The sequence below is a fragment of the Coturnix japonica genome, chromosome 1 (genome assembly GCF_054131305.1).
Source record: "Coturnix japonica strain WE chromosome 1, WE-NBRP24, whole genome shotgun sequence".
Classification (NCBI taxonomy): Eukaryota; Metazoa; Chordata; class Aves; order Galliformes; family Phasianidae; genus Coturnix; species Coturnix japonica.
Window position 1 is genome coordinate 27,430,183 of NC_140663.1, and position 19,103 is coordinate 27,449,285.

At 42.6% G+C, this 19,103-nt stretch overlaps 1 long non-coding RNA gene across 1 annotated transcript; it reads right to left on the minus strand.

The window, feature by feature from the left end:
• Nucleotides 1-10,047: 10,047 nt before the first annotated feature.
• On the minus strand, nt 10,048-10,607 carry LOC107309806 (uncharacterized). The gene is made up of 2 exons (XR_001553337.3): nt 10,514-10,607; nt 10,048-10,413 (listed from the first exon to the last, which is right to left on the minus strand). It is a non-coding gene; the product is annotated as an uncharacterized LOC107309806 (long non-coding RNA).
• Between the last annotated feature and the right edge of the window lie 8,496 nt (nt 10,608-19,103).

The window sequence follows — 19,103 nt, forward strand, 5'->3', positions numbered from 1 at the left end:
ATTCCTGAAGCTAAGTGATAACACATGCTAAACCATGAACCGGTGTGAGACTGAGCCTTCTTGACTCCAACATTCCTTTTAATATGAAAGCTCTAAGGAAAGTAAGTGCATAAATATTGTTTAGGAGCAACAGAGATCAGCAGCTCAATAGCTTATTTAATATTTATTCAACTTCTTTTTGTGGTTATACAAGTGTAAGCCCAGAAGTGCTTAACACTCTATTTGAAATTGCCCTGTATTGGATTCTATTTCTGGATAAGGATCTTATGTTATCATCTCCATTTTGTATTGTTAGGAGAAGTAAAACGTAGATGCACATAGTGATTTGGTGAGCTTTCTGAAAGAAGCAAAGGGACACTCCTAAAATAAAACTTTTTTTTGAGCAGTAATAATGTGCAACAGGACAAAGATTAAAAAAAAAACCTTTGGCTATGGAGCAAAAGCCTATGCCCCATGTCTGGCTGCCTGCCCTAGCCCTAAGCTGACCACCATCACCACTCACTGCTGCTGCTGCTTATGGTGAGGGAGACTGCCCCAGCATGCACAAGGGCTGCAGAGGGACAGGAGGGGTAAGGTGGAGACCTCCCTGTCCAGCACAAAAAGCAACATTGCACGGAGCTCATGGCAGTTGTGTTTCTAAGGATGAGCAGTGAACTTGTCCACATTTCATGGCCTGCCAGGCCTGGACAACTGGTAACCGCTATAGAATGAAAAAGGGTGAACGTTCCTGACTTTCTTATTTTCTGCCTATGAAAGAAGACTTCTGTGATCGTTCTCCATTTTTTAAAGTTAGAAATAGAACATTTCATTTAATCATTAATCATTAAAATATCATAAAATATAATAACATTTTAAATATAAACTATTAATGTTAAATGATTTTTTTCTTTTCTTTTTGGTTCTCTGTGTTTTAAATCTTCAGTGTTCATTAGTAGAGAAGGAAAGCTCATAAAACTCAAATACTCTGATTTCCCAGTCTGGTGTTGCTCACAGCTTTGCACAGAGAATCCCTGCATGTCTGAACCTGGCATGTTCCAGTACCAGTGCACCAGCAGGCTGCCTCAACACATCCACCAGGGCTATGAAGCTAGCAAGGAGAGGCTCTGCTAAACCACCTTCTTGGGCAGAAATGTAGATCTATTGCAGGAACAAAATCTGGGGAAATATATGCCTGACTTCAGAGAGTTTATTTTGTCAGCACTGAGTGAAAGGAATGTAATATTTTCAGAACAGATTCCCTGACTTAGGAATGTGTTCCACTTTTTAATTTGACTCAGGTGCTTGGAAGACCAACTTCCTTCATCTGTGAAAGAGGACAATGCTCTGACAGCCAGGACAGGTGCCTGTTTCCCACCACAGTGTGAGCCAAGTGCCCAGCAACAACCAGATCTGAAGAAAAACAGGACTTTCAAGTTCATCATCAGAGATTCTTTCAGGTCATCCATAGCTGGTGAACGAATGTTGTAACCATGAAAGGAAACAATACTGTAGGATTTGAGTCTTTTTATTGAACATTATTAAGCCAGCAGTTCAAAATCATTTAAAATCTGAATGAAATAAATCCAACTTTAGGCAAACTAACTACAATGAAACAGTCCATCCATGAATCAAGCTTAATGAAAATCAAAGCAATTATTGTATAAATAAAATGCTTAGAAGTCACAAGTAATTTTGATCAACAAGTGAAATAATCAAGGAAACACTGTGCATTAAATCATGAATTGGTTTAACATAAACTAAAAGGAAGACCTGAAACCTTCTCTCAGTTCTTAAATGAGTGGTATATGAGATTATGAGATACTGAACAAAATATGTATGCCTTATTTCAAGAGGCAAGTAAAGGGCTGTCTTTTCCATGTTTTTCACCAATTAGTCTTAGACTGCTTTATGCTTCATCACTGAACTTTTCTAGATCACTTTTCAGGTGTGATTTCAGGTAACAGATTTGAGATACATCAATTCAATAGGAATCTGTGCTCTCATTTTTGGCCGTCTGGATCAGACTGCATATCTCCTGATGCTTAGTGCAAATCATGCAGTAGTTATAGGAAAAGATAACATCTTCAGGTTATTCTGAAAATGATGAATCTTTGGATCCTCTGAATATGATGGATAGAGCTCTGATCAGCCAACTTCATTTCTTATTGTGTGTTTTCTCTCTCTGGAAATGAATAACTCCTGGATGTGTTTATACTGCTACTACTGCTAATAAAACTCACCTAGCTGGATGTTATTCTATCTTGCTTTACTGTAAATCCCAAAAACATAGCTTACCTGGATTTACACTGATGCAAATAAGTGAGAGAGATCTAGCAAAGTGTGCAACCAGAGCACACTCTGGAGAACATACATTACTGTATATCTTGGATCTTGAAGCTTTTACTCTGTGAATATTAATACCAAGAATGTATTACTTCATGTATCACTCAGCTTTTAGCTGAAATGTTTCTCAGTCGCTGCAGTCAAAGCAGTACTGTCACTGCTCTCAAAGTCCAAAACAGATCTGATCAGAGGTGGCGTGTCTCACTTCTGGTGATATAGAGAACTGAAAAGGGATGCAAAAGCCAGAAGCACACAAAAGCCCGGCTCTGTAGGAAGCCTTCTTTGTGAATGATGTAGTGTCTAATGTACATTTTCATAGTACTATACTTAGATTAATAACACATGCCATTTTACAATAGTTCAACAGCAGACATGGTACTATCTTCTACCTGACAAAGATGACAGAAGAAAAATAGACTGATAACCCATTATCCTGTTACATACTTTTGCAATGACAGAGCACAGTAAATGTGTTTCCAGCAATAGCCTTCGCACAAGGCTGCAAACTGGTGCCAACAGACAAGTCAGCTGGCAAGGAACCATTCGAGGTTGCAGCCAGGTTTGTCTCCCAGCTGCCACCGAAATCCTGGGCTGCATTCGTTGATTGGTGAAGAGTGGGTACTGCAAGGCTGTCTCAACTTAAACTTGACTCTTAATAATCAAAGATACAAGTGTGACCCAAACCTTGCATCCGCCAAAGGATACAAGTGTAACCCAAACCTTGTGTCTGCAGAAGGTTACAGTGTAATTGATGAAATCACCAATGCCCTCCTTGTCTTCTAATAGCTTGATTTGTTACAGGAAGAAGGTGATTTCTCAAAAATAGTGCATGGGCATCCTTACTAACAGCAGTTTTTCAATACAGCAGTGTTAGCAAGAGCTCTGCCCACAAATGTTACCAAGAATAGAGGCGACCAAGAGTTATTTGTTTGGATAGAACTGAAGTAAAAGCAATGGAAAGGTGAAGAATAAATACTCCAGCATCAGGCCTGTAAAGATCCTCAGAACTTTACTCTAGAATGATTGGAAATTGATCTTCTATTCCTAGTGTGAAATATGTAACAATAGATACCTTCCCATCTGGTTAAGTGCAAGGAGGGTGCCTTACTTCCACACTCTAAGCAAAATCATGCCAATATCTAATCTGTTTTTTACTGTGTTCAAGGGAAGCCTTACTTGGGTTCTGAAGGACAACATGAGAAAGTGGAACATCACTAACTCTTCTTTTATAGCTCTTGAAACATAATTTCCCCTGTAGACATAAACAAAGATCTGAATTGCTCCTGCATAATGCTTGCATGCTGTCTGAATTCATTTTATTTACAAACGGATTTGCAGACAAGTGAGTCAGATTAAGTGCCAGTCTGTCCCAGTGAAGACAGAGATAACATTTCTTCGTGTAGCTGAGGAGGAAGACTGTGAAATATAAAACACTGAATATGGTTACTTCACTTCAGCACTCAGGACTCTTGGAGATTATTTCCAAAGTGCTATGATCGGCAACATGGACCCTATATCTTCTCCTAATTAAGGTAACTGCTTGTACTGAGGTGTTTGGTAAGCACAAAGAACATCAACCTAGACACTGGATTCATGGTCAAAACTCAGCTTTTGCATTTGGAAGCAAACAAATGAGTAAAGTCTCCAAATGCTATTGCTTAGACCTACTTCCCTTGCCTCTGCTGAGGGTAAGTTTCTACAGCGGTTCATCTCATTACATCAACTTGGTGACTATGCTCTGGAAGTTCCCTGTGGCTCTGTGAAATCCACCTACACTGCCTACCTACCTACCTACCTACCTACCTACCTACCTACCTACCTACCAGCACTGCAAGCAGCCACTTTTCTGTCTGAACCTGAGGTCTCACAGAATCACAGAATGACCTGGATTGGGAGGGTCCTCAAGTATCATGAAGCTCCAACCCCTCCTTCCTAAAGGGGCAAAAACTGGCGTGGCAGAGAACAGGAGGGAGACTTCCAGGGACTGGTGGTGGTGGGTATGGCAAACTGAGGCTTCATGGCTTCTGTTTTTCTGCCCAGAGGAATGCAGAAAGACTTTGCTTCAGCAGGATGCCTGTGTCGGAATGGGGGTTTCTAACAGTGAATGAAACTCAAGAAATTACCATACGCTCCCTGGCAGCCTCTTCTTTACCCACCTGTTCCTCCTCAGCTGTACTGAAATTCACAGTGGCCCAACAGTCCACAGCACCAGGCCAGCTTCTCCTTGTGGTAAGTCTGCTTCCAGCACACATGTCAGGAGAGGATTCCCCATGTCCTATTTAGGGACAATTCTCCACGAATCTGTTTGTCAGATACTCAGGAGGTGGACAACACTATTGCTGAGTGTGTCACCCCACCAGCTGGCTCAGCAAACCTGTATTTTCTGTACTGTAAGATCATTTGTGCCAGTGAATGCTTTCCTTTCCTTTGAAAATCACGTACGAAGCACTGGAATAATATTTGGGAGCCAAAATGTGACTGGCACTTTTGTGTTCCATTCTTGTTCTTCACGGGGGAAAAAATATCATTTTTCATTCTGAGTTCAATGTTATTTCCAGAAAAAAGACTTACATACAAGAGATCTAAATCAGTATGTTCCAGTACAGCATGCATGCATGAGGTTGTAAACCATATAAGATGTTTGATGCTGTGTGGTCAAATTTACATCAGTGCCAACAGATGTGTGATGTTGCTGAACTGTCAAAAAGCCCCCGGAGTTTTAAAACGGAGATTAAATATATATTTTCCTAGAGAAAGACCGCACGGCCGGCTGCGTTCCGTAGCGTTTCCAAGAGCAGCCCGTTAGTATCACAAGCTCTCGGTGCTTTCGCCTGCCTGCTTTATCAGCCCGAGCCCGTGCTGCCACCCGCCGGCTGAGCCCTTCGTTCTGCCTTGCTCGAACTCTACTTCCAGGTAGCTGGAAACAATCCCCAGATCTTTCACTGAGCTGCTGTGTGTATAAATAGCAGTGAGAGAGAACTAATGAGCTACCCTAGGGCTACCTATAAATTACGGCTAAAAGTGACTTTAGTTAAGTGGCTATTAGTGCCTGTGCTGGGCACGCATGAGTGACTGTGTGTTTAATGGAACTAGCATGACAGCCACGTATTGCTAAATACAGCAGTGAAAATCAGGCCCTGCTAGCCTGGCTCCTGCACAACAGAACCAGGAAACTAAGAAGTGCCAGACAAAATAACAGCGCACTCTTTCTTGTATTGTGTTCAAGTCAACTTGGTACTATTAATTTTATTGCTAAAACGTTATATTTGTATTAGGTTGGTCTTTTTAGTTACTCACAGTAGCAATTTAAGTTTATTCCTAGATTACAGATACATGTGTACATACTGAGCAGCTGTAACTTTCCCAACAAATCCAGAGATAGGGCAGCTACCTCCATGTATGTCAGGTGAGCAGGGGTAGGGAGGTGAATGTCCCTCTCTACTCGGCTCTTGTGAGGCCCCATCTGGAGTGCTGTGTCCAGGTATGGAGCCCTCAGTACAAGAAAGACAAAGAGCTGTTGGAAAGGGTACAGAGGAGGGCCACGAAGATGGTCAGGGGGCTGGAGCACCTGCCCTACGAGGACAGGCTGAGGGAGCTGGGCTTGTTCAGCCTGGAGAAAAGAAGACTGTGGGGTGACCTCATTGCAGCCTTTCAGTACCTGAAGGGTACCAATAATCAGGAGGGGAGTAAACACTTTGAAAGGGCTGATAATAGCAGGACAAGGGGAAATGGTTTTAAGTTGAAAGAGGGAAGATTTAGGTCGGATGTTAGGGGGAAGTTCTTTACTAGGAGAGTGGTTAGGCCCTGGAACAGGCTGCCCAGGGAAGTTGTGGGTGCCCCGTCCCTGGAGGTGTTCAAGGCCAGGTTGGATGGGGCCCTGGGCAACCTGATCTAGTAAACGTGGAAGTTCGGTGGCCCTACCGGGCAGGGGGCTTGGAGCTTTGTGATCCTTGAGGTCCCTTCCAACCTGGGTCATTATGTGATCTGTGATTTACTAAGCTCTTATCTTTCTATTCACAAGAAGTAGGATCTCTCCTCTGAATTTCTGAGGGTGTCCTACCACTGGCCCGAACTAAAGCAGCCAGAACCATCTGGTAATTCATTCTTAATGAAAACATATGTTTAGAAAATTATCTTTTTGCTTTGCTTTCCATCTGTACCCTGCGGTGTCAGCATCTTCTTTCCATTTTCTGTACTCCAGATACAACAAATACATTTAAAATACTAAGTCCAGCCTGAATTTCCAGGCATGGATGCAACTACAGAATATTTCAAAGAGCTCTAGGAAATGGAAATTCACTGAAGAACTAACCAGTCCCACAACGATCAGGCTAATGAATGCACAAACAAACTTCACAGGAGCTGCTGGTCTCTGCTTCCAGGCTTAAGCTTCCTACCTTCTTTTACTTTAATATACACTTTCCCCTGGTGACTCATTTTATCTGCACAAATGGCTGAAGGCCTTCTGCTGCAATTGCTGTTTCCTTTCTTATTCATTGCAGTGTGCAGAATCTCTGTAAACTTTGACCAGTGCAGCCAAAAGGCTGCTCCACAGATGCTGGCCCCTTGACCTCTCAGGAAAAGAAGATTTTTCTCATCTAGGGAAAACAGAAGGAAGCTTTGCAGAATATACAGGAAGATGCTTTCCTCAGGGGAGCTTGAGATGCTGTACAGGAATGAAATCTAGCAGTCTAAAAGGAGAATCTAACCTTGGACTGACTGGCCTACCATGATGCTTCCATGGCCCACCCAACCCACCGGGGTTACAACAGGCTTCTGCCAAGAGCAGTGTTTTCTTTTGGGATACAAACTGTTATTCAGTGTTTGGGGCCTTATTGGAATTTTCAATTCCAATAATTGCTTCCAACCAAGCAGAAAAATCGATGCTGAAGTCATCTTTGTTTTCTGACTTCCATACTATTAGCATTCAAGGACTAAATAAAGAAGCCATCAGATAAATGCAAACACTTTCGGTTTCAAAATTGTTTCACCAGAGATTACACAGAAAGACATCTCTATCTGTGGGCTTCCTATAAGACCACATGCCTCATGCTTAGTCTGGTTATCCCTTTGCTTTCTCTGTTAACCAGTGATGGTTTCACTGCTTTTCTTCCAGCCTGGGCTCACCACACTGCCCACGCCTTTGTAATCAGCCCAAATAAAGCATTCTCTTTTATCTTGGAGTGTTATAATGGTGTCTATTACTATGTTCCTGGCAATGGCTGGTTCTGTTTCAGCTATCTAATTCCATGAAGGAGCTTTTCTGTTTCTTACATTTAACTTCAAATGAAAGACAGCTGTTATGGCCAGCAGCTACAAGGATATTTTGTACAAGCCCTGGGCTAATGCAACCTAACCCCTGCTGAATCCTTCTTTTACAGAATGAAATTCTGACTTCAAGATTTGATCTTTACAAAGGTCTGAGGTTCCTAGAGAAAACTTCTTGTACTGACTGAATATATCAAAGTTGAAAGGTCAAACGACAAAGCCAGAAATATTCTCCTTCAACAAAAAGAAATGTAAAACCAGAACAAAATATTATATCATGTTACTGAAAGGCAGAAATTACAGCCAGCTTGGGAATGCCAGGCGTGGAGCTGGACGTGGCTCTGCAAGTCAGTTAGTTCCCTTTCTGACCAGAGGAGACCTTTATCTGATACGAGGCTCTTCCCCATTTACCAGATAGGACTGTTCCCAAGTGGGAAGTGGAGCAAGACATCAGTTTTCAGTGGCTGAGAATAGAAGTGGTTACAGTGTATTCTGTGGTATTCCAGCAAGTGAGATCCATCACTCACAGAAACAGGGAAATTCTTTTGTAGAATCACAGAACATTCTGAGTTAGAAGGGACTCATAACTATCATCAAGTCTAACTCCTTATAGAAGTCTCCTTCTGTATTGTAAATGATGTGAATGCTGTATGGATAATCAAAACTGGTTTGTATAATAGACACAAAAGGGTAACTGTTGAAAAAAAGACTTATAAATGGTAAGGTCAGGGATCTCAAGATTGAAAAGTCCTTTGCAGCTCATTATGGCCCAACCTACTGTCATGTTATAAAATCCCATTTTCTCCAAGGGTCTCTCCCTTCCTTCACCAAACAGAATGAAAGAGTTACTCAGATAAGAAACTTCTCAGTGCTCTGCTGTAGCTCTGCTGTCCTGCGTGTACCATGACTGTTGTGCAGGAATGGTTTTACCCAAGGTTCTTTTGGGTTCAACTCTAACACTCCTCCAAAGAAGCTCTGTCACAAGCACTTATTCATAAGGTTTCCTTTATGGAGATTTAGAGTTCTCTTGTAGCTAGCTAAGGCTTGATTCCTGACCAAATGTGGATTGGATACAATCAATGGGGAAAAAAAGTAATGTAATGCTGTTCCATGTGAAACTAAGGTATCTGTACCAGGTAAACCCATCAAAAATGTGCAGACAGCCAACCTTCTGGCATCTCCTAAGTTCTTCTTAATCAGTATTGCATGCATTTCTAGTTGTTCAATTATTTTTAATGTCTTTTTACAAAGAGTAACAAATAGTTTAATAGGGCACAGTACTACAGCCAAGCCAAGTTCCTCCACCAGAAAATAGAGGATTATTAGAAAGAAATTTAGCAGAAATTTACTTCTTTAACAGAATGAATATTAGTCTTGTCTAGTTAAGAGAAACAGATGTTTGCAGCATAGGGCTGTATAATTAGAAAGAAGTTAATCTCCCAGCAAAGTAAATAAAGGAGCCTGGCCCAGTATCAAACTTTGCTGGGATATTTAATGCATAGGGCAATCAGAGTGCATCACTCCTCAAAATAAAATCACTATGAGCGACACAAACTCTTGGAAGTCCAGAGGCACATCCAGCCCTTACTGCAAACATGGTAGGATGAAGGCTATGCCATTATGTCCATAGAGTTGACTGTATCAGTAACTAAACTTCATAATTTATATAGTACTGAGCTATGCTGGTGGCATTGCAAAAAAATGCAGGTTATGAAGGTGTAGACAGAAGGTTCTGAAGGGAGCCTGTATTTCAATGTAAGCAAAGTTGATTTTCCCCTTGCCTGTTAACAGTAAAATGCTGTAACTCTATCCAAAGCTCTGTGGGGTACACACAAAAGTGATCAATGCAGAAGTGAGCACTTCACTTGAGCTGTAGTTACTGAGCACCATCATCTGCTTTCAAGAGAAAGAAAGCCCCTGATGGCAGTAAGAAGATTGTAAAATTACCTTAGGTGCTCTGTAAGGGTATCATGTAATGGGAAACTGACTAATCAAGGAACGTCAACTTCCATGAATGCACTGCTGTAAGACTTAGCACGTTTAATGGGCTGTCCAGCATGAATAGAGCATACCCCCAAACAATCTGAATGTTATTGCCTGAGTGCTATGATTTAGAATGTTTTTGAAGTGGCCAAGGAATTATACAACTTAGTTTCTGTATGCATCAGAAAAATGGGAAAAAATAGCTCAAATCTGTTCATAGCCTTCTGTGCTTTGGCAGTGGCCTGGCTCCATTCACATCCCACTACTGAAACACCAAATCTGTTGGAAAATGTTCTTGTGGTATTTGACTTTGGATCTACTGTTCCTCTAAGAATTTTGCTTCAGAATGGAAGGTTAAGAAAAGTAGAAATGAGGAAGAAAGAGCTGTAGTGATTTGGTGTAAAAGATTCACTTATGACTGGTCTCACCTGTAAATGAAATAGATTTTCTGATACTTTGCAGGATCACGGTATGTCCTCGATCATTTTATGATGTATTGGTTCATCAGTATCTTGGGTTAGTTACCTTGTTTCTGTAACAAACTTTGTGAGTATGGCACTTTCGAGAAAGACAGTAGCTTTGAGATGGAAGGGAAAAGGTGATAACCTTCATCTGGAAAAGATCGATCTACTTAAAAGCTTTATGGATGTGCTATATTCCTCCCAGACTGAATACAATATCTGACATGAAGATGCTTTGGTTGCAGTGTTTACAATGGTAAATAGAAGGAACTTCAGGTCTTCACATATCTCTCTGGAACATTTTTTTGCCTCTCAGAGGAAGTCAGCTGGCTCCCCATCCAGATGATTGGCCTTTGATCCCCCACTGGCCATCAGGAACCTGACAGCCAGGAATAATAACGCACATTATTGCCTATACTTTTTCCACAGCCATCTCCAAGCCACCTCTAAATACAAGATGCTGATGCAGTCATACTTACCATTTAACCTGCTGTCGCTGCTTTTGTGTTCCAGTGTGTGCTTTTCACATCAAACACCAGGTGAATGCTTTCTTGCTCATCAATTCTTATGCACCTGGGTTGGGGAGAGAACAGGATTCCATTGATTCCATTTTATTCTTGTTTAGCTCACTCTTGAGTTTCTCTGGGTCGGTAGTATAGCAAAAGCAATGCATTTGTAGGTGTCATTTCATCATTCTGGTGTGAGCATATTCATGGAAAGCCACATCCTGCCCTTGTTCACACTCTGCAGCTCCAGTGATCTCACTGGGGATTTCAGAGATGAAGAAAGGTCAGAATTCAGCTCTTTGAGTCTCATCATACTTAACTTACTCAGGCAAAAAGCTTGTGTGTTTCCTGGTACCAATACGCTATGCAATAGAAGTGACCATGGAAACTGATACTTGGGTTTCCTAGGTGATTTTCTGGAAAGTGGCCAAAGGAGGAAACTGTAACAAAATCAGATCCCAGGCGCCAAAAGCGCTGAGTTCCTGCCTGTGCTGAGGAACCCGAAGTGACAAGATGCAGAAAGAAACATATCCAAATCCTTGCTTTAAAATCAGAGTACTTGTCAAACACAAGGAAAAAGGAAGGTTAATTAAGTCTGTGGTCCTATCTTACCTTGAGAAATTAGTAAACTGGGTACGTTCCTACTTGTGTCTGATATGAAAGAGAGCCAGTCAGGTGCCCCTGCTGCACAGGAGGATGACGATGACTTGGGCTGCACAAGGAAAGCATCAGCAGCAGGTCAAGGGAGATCACCCTTCCCTTGTACCATGAGGCTGTCAGTGGAGAGCTGGACCCAGTTCTGGGACCTTCCAGCATGAGAAACCTGGACACAGTGGGGAGAGTCCAAGTCAGAGCCAAAATGACAAAGGACAGGAGGAAAAAGGAAAGGAGAGGCTGAGAGAGCTTGTTGCTCAGCCTAGAGAAAAGGAGGCTCAGAGGGATCTCATCAGTGTTCATAAATACATGAAGGGCAGATACAGAGAGGGAAATGAGCTCTTGTCAGTAGTGCTCAATGCCAGGACAGGAGGCACTGGGCACAAACAGGAATGAGGGACGATCCCTCTGAGCACCAGGGACTGTGCTGTGCAGGTGACAGAGCACTGGCACAGGTTGCCCAGAGATGTTTTGGAGTCTCTTGCAGAAATCTTTAGCAGCTGCCTGGATGTGGGCCTGGACACCCTGCTCTGGGTATCCCTGCTGAGCAGAGGATGTGCTCATGGACCTTGAGGTCCCTGCCATTCTGTGATTCTGTGGTATCAATCCTACCTAACATCTTAAGGCTCACAGAATCTACTTTTTGATGGAAAATAAATTACAAAAGAGACACAAAGAAAACAGAAAACAGCTCCTTAAAGCTGACTGATACCTTGATGTTAAGAAAATCTCACTCTGTATATATGTATATACAGAGAGTATTTACATGAGTGTACTTAGATATTTTTGAAATGCTTCACAGTACTAAGAAAGAATGTTTATCTATTTTACATTTTCTAGGGCATGGAAGATACATAAAAAAGGATCAATTTCTCTTTCAAGTGGAATACAGAGGCTTTGCTGAGCATATCTCTACTAGGGCTCAAAGCCAGCATTTCCAGAAGTACCCCTCCTTCCATCTCTTTCAGGTCTCTCCTCACCTGCCTGTCAAAATCACTTCTGGAATAAAGGGGAAGAGCACTGGGGTTCAACCACAGCAGAGTGGAAGAGGAAGGACTGACAAGATCGTTTATTTTGCAGAACAGAGGAAGGAGAGTTCATACAGACACATGCTCCTGCAGGTCTTGGACAAGCATTTAAACCCAGCTGTCACAGAATACTCTCGTATCATGAACTGTGGAGTCTACTGATGTACGCGGTTACATGATCACAGGCAAGGAGCACCTAACAGCAGAACAACCCAGTGATGTGGATGTTGCTGCAGGTTAGATTAAGAACCACTGCAAATTAAGAGCAGCTGCAGCAGAACCCCCCAGAAATAGCAGAAAGAGCCAAAGGAGCTTGGAGCCCCTCTCTACAAAAGGCCACCTACAGCACCTGACGGGAGGAACTACTGAGCATCAGCATCACAAACACGAATCAAACTGTTACTAAGCATTCACTTGTGCATTTATATTCATGCTTCCAGCTACAAGTAAAGACATAGGAAGCTTGATTGCCAGGTTTTTCATTAAAGCCAGAAGGTCCTATTCTATCTCTGCAGGATACCATTGTTGACAAGTAATTTTAAGATTGTTTCATGGCCACAGCATAGAGCCAAATTATCCTTAAAAGTACTGTGAACTATTTTGAAATTGGCTCTTCCTTTATCTAACTGAAGGGGCTGATTTCAGAATTCTTCTTCCTTCCCCTCCCTTCAGTTTTTAATGGAATATCTGTACTTGCACACCACCCACCTGTAGTGAAGTTTATGGTGTAGTGAAGGCTCGTGGGGTAAGCCAGGATAATGGAGAATGTGTTCTCTTCTGATTGATGAGTAAGATTTACTGGAGTCACTTCTTATAACTTTGGGATATCTACGCAGACATGGGACTAACCTGTGTTTTGTAAGTGCCATTAAAATGCTATAAAACTAGTACAGTAAATTGCAAACAAAATGGATGTATTTAATTGTTCATAATTCACTTGGTTAAACAACCTCATGAACTCCATGAAGCTTAAATATCCTGAACTGTTGGAGTTCAGACATTTCTTTGTAAAAATACAACTATCTGAACTCTCGGTCTGTTATTCCAAGATACACATTGGTCATGGATAGATGTTTCCTAAGAACTAAAAGCTTTGTATTAAACACGTCAAAAACATCAGACTGTTTTCCATATAATTACCATTCTGTGGACAGCCTGTGAAAGAAGGTAGCATGAACACATAGGTAGGAGCCAGCAGAAGATTTGGCAACACTTACGAGCCTTCCATATAAAGTAATTACACACATCAGTGGGCTGAGATCAATTATTTATATCCTCTTATATGCATTACAGCTCACATTTTATTGGCAACTGTTATTACCAATTCACTTCAATAGAGGGCAAGAGAGACTGAAGTTGTCATCTCAGACTGAAGGCTGTGTGCAAGAGAGTGAAATAAGAAGATTGGTGGGATTACATACAATTGGAAACATGACCAAATTAAAGAGAAAACCTGCAGCTGTACAGGGCCTGGATAAGTTTAATTTCCCGTAATGCCTCATTGCTCTGCCTATCTTTGAATCACAACGAAACAAACACAAGGACCTGATGAAACAAGATGAACTCAGAGCTCTCCACAGTACCTCTTTTTTGAGGCTGGAAAACGTTGTCAGCACCAACTGAACAGTACTGGGAAACACAGGGGTTGGTGAACTGAAAGTACGTGCTCCTTTAACTGGCTTTTAATGCAGAAAATTCCTGAAAAACTTCCTGTACCCATGGGGATTTCTTGCAGTGAATGGATGCTTTATTTTATATTGTTTTGTTCTGTGTTATTTCTCTTTGATTTTATTTCTACCGCAGAGCAGAGGCTTTGCAAGCTGTCCAAGAACACATTTCAAACACTTCCTTTTCTGTTTCTGAGTTGCAAACTGTTTCAGCAATGCTTTAAAATGCACCCACTGCCAGGCACAAAAGTACCATATCCCAGCAGTTATTGAAAAGTGCCATGTTTGATTAAATACAAAATAATCATTTGTTTGGTCTCTAGGATAATTACTTCTTCCATTCTACCTCAGAATACAAAATGGGAAGACCACTACATTCTCCATTCTGTGATGAACCCCACAGTGATGGACTACTGGGATCTTCATCTCTTAAAAGAACAACTCATGCAACAATATTTGTCTGCTGCTTTTTTTCCTATACTTTGCCTGCTCTGTTATGATTTCACAGAATCACAGAATCACAAAATTGTAGGGGTTGGAAGGGACCTCTAGAGATCATCGAGTCCAACTCCCCTGCCAAAGCAGGCTCCCTACGCCAGGTCGCACAGGTAGGCATCCTGGCAGGTCTCAAATATCTGGGCATCCTGTTTCAGTGTTCCATCACCCTCACTGTAAAGAAGTTCTTGCGCACATTCGTGTGGAACTTCCTATGCTCCAGTTTCTGGCCATTTCCCCTTGTCCTGTCTCTACAGACTACTGAAAAGAGCCTGGCCTTGCCACTTTGCCCCCCACACCTCAGATATTTATAGACCTGGATCAGGTCCCCTCTCAGTCTTTTCTCAAGGCTAAACAGACCCAGTTCACTTAGCCTTTCTTCTCAGGGGAGATGCTCCAGGCCCTTTGCCATCTTCATGGCTCTCTGACGGACTCTTCCCAAGAGATCCCTGTCTTTTTTGTACTGCTGAGCCCAGAACTGGACACAGTACTCCAGATAAGACCTTACAGGGATTTGCTGTAGTGGCTTTAATAAAATATATTTCAATCATTGATATCTTTCCAAGTTTTTTCTTAAGTATAATTAACTTTCCAGTCCTCCAAATTTGCTGCCTGTATGCCTTCCTATTGCTCCTGGCCTTTATTCTGCTATGGCTGTGGTTGAAGCAGAGTGCATTTTGTCCCTCAGCATTTTGCAGGCACAGTGAAAGGCAACATCTGAATTCCATGTTATCCTCGCAGATGAGAAAGAGTTGATCAAAGGAAGTACAGCAAAAGTAAGGGCAACAAGTGTCGACTCAGGAGCAAATCAAATGCCAAAGTACAAACAGGGAAATAACCTGACAACTGCACTGTAGAATTCAGTCTAAAACTTGATGTGGAGAGCAATATAAAGATGAGTTGATGAGGTGATACAGCTGCAAAACCATTGTCACTCTGTGATATATTAGAAGGAGCACCACATTGAAAATGGTACGATTGTATTCTCTGTGTATGAGTTCTTACCTGGTCTGCAATTGCTGCTGGGCACTGTACCTTATGGGAAAGGGCTAGGCAACAGATGAGGTACAGAGATACGAGCTTGTAACAGGAATATTAAGATGATAGAAATGTGAGTGGGTACAGCTGTGTGAGCGCAAAAAGGAATGGAAGAACAATGTGAAAAAGGGCTATATTCATAAAGAAGGGCATATTCCACAGCAGTAAAATTGAGGAATGCTGTCTGTGTTAAGCCCAGAAGGCCCACACTACTGTAAAATCAAAGCAAAGGGCACTTCTCAGCAGGAGACCCTGCACTCTGATAACAGGAAGATAGAAACAAGGTTACAGCACATGATGTATGCCATTCCTGTTCCTTTCAGCCCTGTCAGCCTGTGGCCATTAGGCAGAATCTGTGGAGAAGCAAGTCAGCAAATTTCAGATGCAAAATAACTTTTGGCACTTGGAGAGTATGAGACCTGTGTGAAAACCAGTTTGTCATTGCCCAAGAGATGTGACGAGCGCTTGATATCTCGTATCCCTTTCCAGAATGGTTGAGATGGGACTTCTGGGTCCACCAGTCCCAAACTCTGCTCAGCAGGGATGCCCAGAGCAGGGCACCCAGGCCCACACCCACTCACAGAATCATAGAATTGTAGGGGTTGGAAGGGACCTCTAGAGATCATCAAGTCCAACCCCCCTGCCAAAGCAGGTTCCCTACACCACGTTGCACAGGTCGGCGTCCAGGTGGGTCTTGAATATCTCCAGAGAAGGAGACTCCACCACCCCCCTGGGCAGCCTGTTCCAGTGTTCTGTCACTCAGCAGCTGAAGATTTCCAAGGAGGGGACTCCACAACCACCTTGTCCTCTGTTACACGTAAGTGACTGCAAACAGACTGCCTGAACACATCTTGGCTCCTGAGAGCATGCGGGAGTGGGAGTGTAAGGGAATGAAATCACGGTGACATTGATTGTGAGGGATAAAGCCAATGTACTCAGAGATGTTTTAAACTAACGTCACCTTCTCCTTTCATAAAGACTCATACGAGACATTTACAGCAACTTTCTTACAGAGAGTAAAGCACATGCATCAGTGTTTTGTAACCTACATGAGAAAAGCTACAGGGGAATTAAGGTGATAGTTTCCCATATGGAATATGTTATCACTAGGAGGACAACAACCAGCTGTTCTTGATGGATGCTGGGAGAAGGAAAAAAGAAAAGAGCTTCAACTGCAGCAAAAGGACTTTGGCAGAGTATGGACAGGAGTGAAACCCTGGTAACAGCTCGTCTGAGGCTGTTACAGGATCCTCACCGGGACTGTGCAGAGCGTGACGGCAAGTATTTGTCACCAGATGTTTGCATGCATTCAGACTGGCCTGGGGACCAAGGATGTATTTTTGGTGCTTAGTGCCAAATTTATTGCCATTGTGACTCAGAGGTCCCGGTGCCAGACCAAATCTGTCAGTTACAGACCTGGTGGCTGTGCCAAGGTTTTGTCATCACTGGGCTGAACAATCTCTCCAAGTCCCTCCTGACCTTGTTTGGACAGTTGCCATGAGACAAACCATCACTTGTGGAAGCGATTTTTCCACTGGCTCCACAGACTCCAGTTCTGTATCTCACTATCAGGAATGTTAAAGCATTCTTATTGTTCTCCCCATTCTTTTTCAACAAAACTGAAAAGAGCCATCCTTGAACCAAAGGCAAAAGAAGAACAACGTGCTTTATCCTATTTTCCTTCATTTCTGCTCACTTTTGGAACAAACCTATTAGTTGGCTGGAGGTTTTGTAAGTGCATCTCTCTGAGCAATCTTTGGTTGTTATACGATTGGCAAGGAGGTGGCAGCAGGGTGGTGCTGTTGCTTTTTCCTCTTCATTTGCTTTTCTTTTTTTCCTATATATATATATATATATCCCTATTTTTCAGGAGTATCAAAAACAAGTTTCTGAAGCACTGAGACTTTGCCAGAAGGACACATGGAAATATTCGCATTGGTTATGAAGTTTAAAAAGAGAAACAAACAGCTCTGTGTTTGCAAAAACTTGTATGGAAATGTCAGGCACACTGCTCCCATTGTCCTTCCCAATAACAGCAATGCTCTGCCTTAGAGCTGTCTATGAAATGCAGCACCATGGACTGAGAGCTGGGTGAAACCTGCACCATCTTTATGTTCTGTAGCTGCTGGGAGATGCTTTGCACTCTACCTGTATATTTGGCAGGGCTGAGTTAAAAATTCACCTTGTAGCCTGGTTTTGAAATGTTCCTTTTTTCTGTGCATCTTTATGCATCTTGCAGCCTTAAATTCCATTTCTATTCATGAAATACAAAAATAGTAGGCATGTAATTGATACAACAGTGGTGTCTTTACCATGTATCTGAGTGCTAAATCCCACATCAGTTCTAAGACAAGCTGTGTCTTCTGTCACAGACCCTGCTCTCCACCCATCACTTATGAAAGAAGATCCTACAAGAGAAACCACCTGGGGAGGGCCCACAGGGAAAGAGAACAGCTTCATATTGCACAGTGCAGGTATAGGAAGATGTTTGTCTTCTCTTTCTCTGACGGTGACCAAAATGAGCAGGGCATGCTGAAGAATTCTATATTGTATCTGCAGACCATGATGGGGATGAGGATAACCTCACGTCTGCAGGTTGAATATGTCCATAATGCACTAGAGGTGGGCATTTCATCCTATGCAGTCCTTGAGCCTTCCTCTTCCAACTTCCACAACCTTCTCCAACTAACTCTGCTAATACACATTGATTTATGCTCCATTTTTTTCCACATGCATGGGCCTCAGTGTTAAGAAGTATCAAGCAATGTTGAGTTCAGTGACTCACCAATCCCAACCCAGTACCACCATGCCCACTATCCATGACACTCAGTGACAAGTTTGCTTGGTTCTGGAACACATCCAGTGACGGTGAGTCCTTCACTCCCCTGGGCAGCTCATTCCAATGCATTATCACTCCTTCTGAGAAGAAATTTTATTAATACCAAACCTGAACCTCACTCGGGGCAACTTAGGGCTGGAGCCAAACAGGAGCGCAGCGGTGACACACAAAGCCTTCCCACAGCGGAACGGCTTCGGGCACTGGGCATGGAAGGGCCGATCCCGCCCAGCGCCGTCGGGAAGGTGTGAACAGTGAAGCAGGAAACAGATGCGCTGTTGGAATTCGGAATAAAGGGGGGCTAAAAGGCTAAAAGGGGGATAGTTAAAGGTAGTTTATAGAAACAAGTAAAGGAAACTTATAGGTAGTTAATAGAAATAAGTAAAGGAAACTTAAAGGTAACAAGTAAAGGAAACAAGGGGCCTGGGAGAGCAGGGAGGATGCAGATAAGGAGTGAGACTTCATGGACGACATCAGGCAAGGAGGAGAATAGATATTGTAAATACCAGAAGAGGAGTTGCATCCCCCTGATAAGAACAAGAAGGGGTCTGCATGCTAAAGACAAGAGGGGGTCTGCATGCTAAAGAACTATTGACTATGTATTAGAATTCCGAGAAATCATTGACTATGTATTAGAATTCCGAGAAATCATTGACTATGTATTAGATGTACCTATATCTGTGTCACGATTTTACAAGTCGGGGTGCAAGTTTGGAGGAGCTATCCCCCTTACACCCGGCGCTGGAATAAACATACTTGCTTTATAACCCATCTCTGGATTATAGAGTTTTATTCCGCAAGTCAGGTGCCGAGCCGCCCCCGCCGCCCCGCCCCGCCCCGTAGCC